The following is a 9,699-nucleotide window of genomic DNA, read 5'->3' as shown; positions in this document are numbered from 1 at the left end:
CCTCTCTCACTCGGGCCAAAGGAAGATGCTGCAGTTCTACAGATAATTTAATTGAAAATGACCCAAGTGCTGGGGCTTTCCTGGGTGATGGGCTCTGCTCTGGCCCCATCTCCTCCTCAGAGCTTAAGAAAATGATGTTGTCCTCTTGAAACACCCAGCAAACATTTGCAGAGGCAGCCTGGAAATTGGAGGGTCCTTGGAGACAAACGCCAAGAGGTTTTGTTTGGTATTGGTTTAATCTCACTGTTCTCTGCAATTTAAAAAGTCAAAAGTTTGTTCCTGAGCAACAGTTGGGATAAACAGAAACCAGCCCAGCACGGGGTGTTGGTGACCGTGGGGTTTGGCCCTTCTGTACAAGTGGATTTTGTAGATTAATTTTCCAGAGGGGGAAAAGAGCCACAAATCAGCAGAATGAAACCCGGGATGAAGTGGTTTGGATTTGAAGGAAAATTCCCACCAAACCAACCAACGAGTCTCAGTCACCAATTGATGAAAATCTTTTGAATTTCGTATTTCTTTGTTTGCAACTCAGATTTGTATATTGTTACTGAAACAACCATCATCTGTAGAAACTTAATTGGCTAGCTAGGAAACCAGGACAAAGAGAAAAGTTCAAGCAGGGAAATGTCAGTGGACTCTGCTGCTCGTTCTCGCTGCGTTTGCCGATCACTCTCGGCAAAGGGGGAGCGAGGGACGCACCAGCCATGAATTTCGAGAACTCAAACCCAATTGTGATTTCCCAGAAGGAGGTAAAAATCTGGAGGTAGGACCACGTTCACCACGCACGTTCAGCCGTGGCTCAGCCGAGATGCGATGCAGCAGCAGCGTGTGGGGTGTCCCTGAGAGATCGGCACGGCAGATCTTTTAAGTGAAATGAAGCGGTTCCTTTCCTCAGGCTTGCTAAAAATAGTAAATACTAGAGAGGTTTATTGTCATCAGTGAAGCAAGGGGGGGATGGAGGCAGGAGCCGTGTATGGCAGCTCTGGGGAGCTCAGCTTGGGGGGACTTTGCACAGGGGTGAGCAGAGCCCGTGTTTGTGCCCCGATGTTTTTGGGTATATCCCAAATTTGCATTTGGGACGGAGGCAAAATCTGTTGCTAGTGCAGGATTTGTTTATGGGCCAGGGGCATTCGTGGGAGTAAAATGCTTGGAAAGAACAGGGCTGTCTGCAACCAGTGCGTGCGCTGGAAAGCACCTTTGTCTGCTCGTGTTTTGGTTTTAAGGGATGTAGGATCCCGTTCGCCCCCTGCTCCCTCCAGGAGGCTCAGCCCCTGCCCTGGGTGGGCTGCAGGTCCCTCGGGATGCAGGGATGGTCCCCAGCTCTGTCCCTTTGCCCAAAACGTGGCTGTCATCACCTGCCATCCGAGCTGCAGGGCTCGGATGTGCCAGGCTCAAAACCCAAAAACTTTGGAATTTCACCTGATACAAACCTGCCTGGAAACAGGTTTCTTGTGCAACCAGTGCTTTGCAGGCTGAAGGTATCGAACAGGCTTAAATTAGTTCCTTAAAGCTGCTTGTAGTTATTAGCATTACAAGCTCTGATATGTGTTTTTATTGCAGCTTATTAAAGCATCAGTGGTTGAAAGTTTATTTTTGATGTATTTTATTGCATGATGATTTACAATAAGCTCTTAAAGAATGCACAGTCATTGCTTCTAATAATCATTTAATACATATTCATAAAGCATTTCTAAATGGTACCTTCATTCCGAATATGTTATTGGAAGCGACACGCGGGCTGGAGTCTCCTGAGCTGCACGAGACCAACACAGCGTCTGATAAAGAGACATAATGTTTTGCTCATCTCACGGTGCAGTGCTGTGAATCTTCAGGTAACCTTTAACTTCTTCAGAGGTGCAGTTCTCTGGGGGAAAAAAAGATAAAATTAAGAGAAAAAGCTGTGTTTAAGTGTCTGGGGGGCCAGGGAGCTTCAGCCAATGCTTTGCATTGAAACCTGGGGCAGCTGATTTGTGGGGAGGGAAAACATGTTGGTTGGATTCCCCAAAGAGTTAAAATAACTTCAGGCAGAGCTAAAATAACTTGGACTTGATTTATTTGTTAAAGTGTTTTCTTTGTTGAGTGTGCAAGTGTTAGTGGTGGCAATAGGATCACAAAGTATGGCACAAACTTTTATCTGTCTGAAAACCGAATCTCTAATTACAGAGAGAATCCGTGAGACTTGATAAAGGAGAAACCTTGGAGGAAGCCACTGTAATACAGGAAGGTTGCCTTGTTACCGGAGTGTTGGGAGAGGGGATCACACTTCATTTGAAACCCTGTTGTAGCCCCAAAATGAGGTTTCTTGTAGTGGTGCTTGGTCCTGGTGGTGGTTGCAGTTCTTTGTAATGTGATTTTTATTGTGTATTTGGACAAATCCAGGGAAAAGAGATGGGTGACATGACTTTGGTCTGGTCCCAGAATGGTAAATTTAGGTGGGGACAAGGGGGAAGGTCAGATCTTTTGGGGGTGAACTACTGAAGTTTAAGCAATGATATCTAGGCTTCACTTAATTTTTCTTATCAATTGATCTCAAAGCACTTTGAAGAAAGTTGTTTGTTTCCTCCTGGTTGTAGAGATGGGGAAACTGAGGCACGGAATGGCAAAGGGTTTTTCTCAAACACCACTGTAAAGCAGAGCCCTGTCGTCTGCATCCTGGGCTGGTCCTGAGCCCGTCAGCTCTAATTCTCTGTACAGAGAAAATGGGCAGCGCTGGGTGGAGGGGAACGCGGTCTGGATGGAGGTACATGGGTAGGCAATTGGTTTGGTAAAAAATAAGTTCATAGAAATTAGGTTTCTTTATGAAATGAGTGAGAAGAGAAGGAGAAATTCACAGTGAAATAACCAGGATCCAATACTTTGCTCGCCTCGAATGACGGTCCCGCGTTTTCTTCTTTGAATCTGGGCTCGGTGCTGTGTCGGAGTGTTTGATGAGCGTGTGCTGGGCAGGTGGTTTTGTGAGCTTTGTGTAACTTCAGTGTGTGATCTGAACATGTGCAGCCAGCGCTGGGCTCCGGATGCAGACGACTTCCTTTGCTTTAGGTCTCCTGCTCTTCCTGATGTTCTAATAAGGAATAACAAAACCTTTAATTGGATGCTGGGGAAAGATTTGTCCTTGGAGCTCTTCCCTCTCTCTGTAGAGAGGATTTTTTCATTTTTGCTGGTGTTCATTTGCAGGGAAAGGGTGGATTTTGGTCATTTCGGGTGTTTCAGTCCAGGCTGGAAGCAGCTCCCAGGGCTGGGGGCTCAGCATCCCCCCACAGCCCCCGACTCCTGCTCACACCTGGATCTGGGAGGCTGCATTTTGCATTTTGTCCCAGTTTTGTCACCTCTCTCTGAAACCCTCAAGGGCTGAGCAGCTGAGTTTCTTGCCTTTATCTGCAAAGAGCTGCCGGCTCCTTTCCTCGAGCTGGGACCCCCAAGTGCAGCAGTTTGCTCCTTCACCCAACACACCAACACCTCCAAGAGCAACACATAGGAGAGCAAGGCTTGTATGCAAATACTGCTGGCAGTTGTATAGCGTGGAGTCATTAACATTTAGGAAGCTGTGATTATATAAGAAAACAAGAAAATAAATCAGCAGATACTTTGTCTTCCTGTTTAAATGTCCATCATGGGATCCAGCGGAATGGTTTTGCTTAAAAGGAGCATCAAGTGGTGTTTTGAGCAAGGGCTGCTCTTGGGTGGTTAATCACAAAGGCAGTAATTGGCTGTCATACTGCTTTCTTTCTCGTTTTTATTCTCATTATTCATTGCCCAGAGAGAGAAAGGAGAAAAAAAGAGACGACAGCCAGAGAGAATAAGAGCAAGTGCTGCTGGAGGGCTCCCTGGGAGCCCGTGTGGGTGTCACCTCCTGCGGGTGGCTCGGTGCCACCCAGGGGGACAATGTCACCTCCTGCACATGGCTCGGTGCCACTGAGGGGGACACGGCACCGGGGAGCGGCCGTGTGTGGCGTCGCTGTGTCTCGCCACGGTGGTCATCAGGAGCTTCCCCCATCAACTCTTTGCTTAAATACTTTCCTACAGTTTATTGGGCAATGCAGCGCAATTCCCAAATTTATGTCTGTTGCAATTAATGAATTATAGTCCACAAGCAAATGCTTGCTTGTTTTTTTTTTTCTCTTGGATTTTTTCTTTTTTCGAGTTCAATATATTTCTCCATTTGCTTCAGAGCATCTTCTGAACTTTCAGCCTTGAATTTACAGCTCTGCACCCCGCTTCTGCTCCTGTCCGCACCACCCACACTGTGGCTCAGAGCCTTGCCTTCATCTGCCTTTGCAAGCTCTTTTCTTCCCTTCTTTTTTCCCCAAAAGACCATTTTCCTGTCTCCCTGCAGACCCCACTGGACGTCGTCCCCGTCCTGGCCGCCCGGTGCCCTGCAGTACCAGGGACTGGCGGGGATGGAGCCACTTTCTCCGGGATAATTTGAGGCAAGAAAGACACAATTAGATGCACATTTCAGCCCTTCACCACATTTGACTAATGGAGAGGGGAATTGAGGGTTATTTTTACTCAGTACAGAATCTGGAGACGGCAAAATATTTTTCTTTCTGGAAAAGTTGTTTGGCTGTTCAGCACGGCCGAGCGAGTTTTGCTGTCGCCACAGCCCCACGACAGCCACGGCAAAGTGCCGATTATCCAACACACGAGAGGAACAATGCTAAAAATTACAGCGCTCAGCACCAAACCAAAATCAAGACAATGAAATTAAACAGTATTCCCTGAAAATAAAACAAACAGCTTCAGAACAAATATGAGGCCTTGGTACTTATTTTTAAAATGTTCTTTAAGCTTCAATGATTTTTTGCTGCTACCCTTATCTACAGTTGTGCTGTGTAAAGCTATAGCTAAATGGAAAGTTAAATGTATTCACGAGGTGTTGATGTCTACATCTTATTATTTGCAGTCTCTCAGGGAAAGCAAAAGTAACTACAGACAGCCCTATGCCAGAAACTGGTTTCTTGACTAACAATGTTGCTTCAGCACGCGATGAACTGGTTCATTCTAGAGTGGTCACAGTTGTTGACGACAAGAAGCTTTGTGTTTGAATATGGCCATCCTGCCCCAGAGAGAGGGGTCGTGTCCATCAGTTGGGAAATATCGGATCACGGTGAGGACCAAGGGCTACGGTGAGTCTGTTGCACAGACACGGGCACTTCAGGCTCTTCCAAACTTCTCCTTGTGTGTCTCCTCTTCTGGGGATTTTTCTGGAAGCTCCAGATGTCAGCACATACCCAACCTGGTTAAGATGCCGAGCTGCAGTGCCACAGAATTGCCCAATTAAAGCTGAAAGCCCTGGGTTCATTCGCTGATGGAAAATAAACCTAAGGTAGCGCGCTTTAGAAGAAGAAAATTGTGATGAAGAAAACTGCGTTGGCAGAACTTGAGAAATTAGGGTTAATCATCTTAATGCCGCTAATTACCATCACTATATGCTTCCTTGGTCCTGACTTACCTCTGAAATAGGTGATGGTGATGTCCTGGGAACAGCGAGCCCATTGTTCCCTGCTGTCCCCATCCTCCCCCTGCCACCAGGCAGCATCGCATCCTTCCCTCCCCATGCGTTGGGCTCACCCTCCATTTACCGCCCTGCTCGCTCTTTAAACCCGGGCGAAATCTGCAGGAGAAGGCAATTCTAAGTGCTTTGCTGGATTGGGGCCAGGGCTGGTTCAGTTTACAGACGTGCTTGACCAAGTACTAAACCCTCAACGCCATCGATCACTGTTGCGGCATAATGTTAAAATGTCCATCAGTGCTTTGAGCAAAAAGCCTTTTCCCTGCAACACCCTCAGGAGGCGAACACAAAAAGGAGCTGGTTCCAATCCAGATGATTTCTATCAACATTTAAAGCCTGATTCGCAGAGATTCTCCATGGCTTTCACCTCGCTCTGGCTGGCAGCGGTCACTCTCCATTGCAAACATCCACTGAATTTTATAACCATTTAGCCAGAGCAAAAAGCAGCTAGCAGCAAAAAAACAAACCCTTTGCAAGCTCCATTCAGCACGCAGGTCGGTATTTGTTCTCCTTTGGCTCACTGCAATCCTGCTCAGATCAGGAGGAGTCTCTGCAGAGAGCAGCGGGTGGGGGGTCAGACCCCCAGTTCCCCAGGGAGGACCCCAACACCCCCACGGTGCTTTGCACGTACCCTCTGCTTTGAACACGAGTCTGATGTCCGATTTCCTCTCCCGGTCCGGCTCTTGTGTTCCACTGGCAATAGCACTTGCCAAGAGCCCCAGTCAGGCATGTGCGCTCCCAAAATTTGGATTTCCTACTGCAGCAGGTTGGAGTATCCCTGAAGCTGAGCCCAGCCCAGTGTCCATCCGCAGGTGTTGTGGGACTTATTTGTGTCTGTGCACACTGAAAAATAATGGAGAGGTTGAATTTTATGCATTTTTTCCCAAAGCATTGCTAATGTCCGTGCACATCCCAGGGCTGTGATCGTTTCTCCTGGTGATTCACCAAGATGTTCCTTTGAAAGTTGTAAGTGGTGTTGAGGAGGGGCCTCATTAACACTGAACTGTGTTTATTAGATGTGGAAACCAGATGAGCAATTATCTCTCAAGGCAAGACCATAGTTTGCAGCAGTCTTTCCAAACACCTTTAACTGATCTTTTTTCTTCTGTTAGCAAGACATTCCTAAATAAATATCCTTTTGGGGACTTGATGCATCAGGAGATAAGCTGGTGGGCTGCAGCTCTGTCTCCCTTGGCCCAAACTCCACATCCCTTTGTGGGGGCTCGCATGGATCAGCGTTGGGGACATGACCACTGCCCAACTCGGGTCAGAACTACGTCTGATGAACCCTTGGTTATAATTGCATCCTCTGGTCCTCTAAGTCTTCTTCATGCCAGTGAAATCCAGCGTGGAGAGCAGCATCATGCCCTTCCCTGTTCCATCGTGGCTACCAGCAGTACCCAAACTCACCCATGGGCAGCCCCCAGAAACCTCCTGCATTTGCTAATGTCACCAGTTTATTCCAGATAGCCAGAGAGGAAGGTAATGAATTTCAGCTGTTTACCTCTTTAAAAAACACGCGCTTCTGTTTAGACATAATTATCTATCCACTTCTAAGAAAGGCGCCATTGATTGCAGAGCTGAATTAGCGTTTTGTTGCATTGGCTCTGACAACTGCCTGCACAAATACAAGAGCACTCCATGAACATTAACTCATTTAAAGTGTAAATTGCAACTCCTTTTTCATTTACCAGCGCGGGACCCGGCTATGCAAAGCTTCTCCGAGCATCTCCTATGCGTGTCCAACACCAGAGAGCTGGAAGTGCTGGCAAGTGAAAGGGAGGGAGTGAAGCTTCTCTGCTTTGGAGGGAATTTTGGGTTCTCCCACCTCCACAAAGTGATTCTGTCAGCTGAGGATTGCAAGGAGGGCTTAGAAATGTAGCTGTGGTGATGGTGACACCACCTTGGGGCAGGTCCTCTCTGCCAGCTGCAGCTACTGGTACCCACCGCTAACCATCAGGGGCTTAACGAGGCATGAGACAGGTGGCTGCTCTCCAACCTGGCCTGCTCAGGAGGGTGAGGTAGAAGCTACGTTGATGTTTCTCATGGTTACAACCCCAAATTTCTTTGCTCATCCCTGCTCTGGGCTCTACTGCTCCCATGTCAGGACCCCTGCATGGGATGGGGGGGTCTCTGCACTGAATGGGAGCATCTTCCTGGGGACCCCCGATGATGCTGGGGGGTCTCCAGGCTGTGAGAGCACTTGGGTCTGCCCAGCTGAGGTATGAGAGCTTGGGGACAAAGGTGGAAAGTTGGGGGGACAAGGGGACTAAAGCTTTTCATCACCTCTCCTAGAGTTGCCCTCCGTGTTCCTCGTCTGCAGCTCCCACTCTGCTCCTTGTCAGGCTCATTTATTGTGTGTCAGAATAATGCTGGTTTGGTTGGGTTGCAAACGCTGCAGGAGGAATTTTCAAAAAGCTTTTTTTTATTACTGTGTGAAAAAACAGCCCAATAACTTTTCTATTAATATCAAGCTTTGTAAGTCTTTTGTTTGGTTGGTTTGTTTACAGAATCTCTCATTTTGGGTATAAAGTACTTGACAGCGTCCCTTTGAATATGTGTTAAAATAGATCTTGGTTTCATTCCATGCGTTTTGGGGAGGATATGAAGTAATTTCACTTGTCAGCTATGAGCAGGAGATGGTTGGGGCCATTCCCTGATGGGTCCCTGTCCAGGGAGGGGGAGCAGAGCAGCCCCAAAAAGACAAATTCTCAAAACTGAAGCTATTTTACACCAGAATTTAAAAAATAAAGAGATAAATTATAAAAAAGCACCCAACTGATAATAAATTTAGGCTGAAAAAAAATCTAGCTCTCCACCAAAGCTCAGACAGGCAAACAGGCGGTGGAGGTCTGGGTTAGAGACTGCATGTCTGAACCTTGTGTGGCCTGAAAATCTGCTGAAAATTGGCTTCTCTTCCATCAGACTGAAAAGGATGGCCAGCACTCATTCTTTTTTGCTGTCAGCTGCATCTTGAGATCCAGTGTTTATTTATTTTGATCATATTCCAGTTGGAGGCAGAAGCAAGAGATAGTAGAGACGATCAGAGAGAAAAATTAAGGCTGTTAGGAGTTCTTTTCTGGCTTGCAGGAGCCTGGCCGTACTGATGTGGCCAGCTGTTGAGGTCACAGCTGGTTGCAGACGGCTGCAAAAATCCCTTTTGGTTCTTGCCATTGCAGCATCCTCATCCCAGAGCCACTGGGCATCTCCTCCCCATGGCGCTGTGGTCCCCGCTGTGCGACTTCTGGAAGACCATGCACAGGGGGGTTGGTTGAGGCTCCAAGAATTTGGCTTGTTGGCCTTTGCACTTGAGCGCAATTACCATTTTCAGCAGTTTTTTAGCACGGTCTGGTTGACAGGCATGGAGCACTAGGTCCTGCTCTCCCCAGGATGCTGCTGCAGCACCTGGTCTTGTTCCCTGACAAAGGTGGGTTTGGATGCTGCTTCACTTTTATTAAGCTGGAGTCTGACCCAAGCCCAGGGCACCTCCCGTGACAAGGCAGGTCACTCCGTCGTTAAGATCCTTTGCCTCCTGAGATTATTGTAATTTGAGGAGTTATTACGTTGTAAACGTAGGACAAGGAGTTATTTAAAGCAGTAAGTAGAAAATCACTAGCTGATAAAACAGCTCGGTTTAAATTTGAGCTCATTTAGATGTCAGTCTAAACTGCCCCTTGAATCAAAGCTGCTTAAATTATTCTGAAAAATAATTGCCTCTATTCATCAGAAGAATGTGCCATGGATCCAAGTACAACATGAAGTGTTTGATCAGGGATTTTATTTTTCCCCCCTTTTTCTTTCAATATTCTGTTCAGGAAAAAACAAACAAACAAAACCCAAACTCTTTGCTCTCCTAGTGATACTGTCCTTTAACAGAGCGAGTCAATCCATCAAATTGCAGTGCTGAGATAGCTAAGTTTTATCTGTCCATGATGGATGTTGCTGCTTATGCAAATCCATCACGAGACTCTGCCTGCAATAGTTCTTGGCTCTTTGGGATTAGGACTTTAGTTTCCTGCAGCTGAATTAAAATATGCAGCTATCCTGACTGAGAAGAGTGAATGTAGCAGTTGTTTGGGGACAGACTTTGGGATTTCCAGTGCTGGAAGTGTCAGCAAGATCATTCCTAGAACTCAGTGTTGCAGTAGCTACGGCGCTTGGGTACCAAGGATGAGCAGGCAGTGAAT

The sequence above is a fragment of the Streptopelia decaocto genome, assembly GCF_964273445.1.
Source record: "Streptopelia decaocto genome assembly, chromosome: 13".
Taxonomy (NCBI): Eukaryota; Metazoa; Chordata; class Aves; order Columbiformes; family Columbidae; genus Streptopelia; species Streptopelia decaocto.
The sequence above is the reverse complement of the archived record's forward strand: the minus strand, read 5'-3'. Positions refer to the sequence as shown.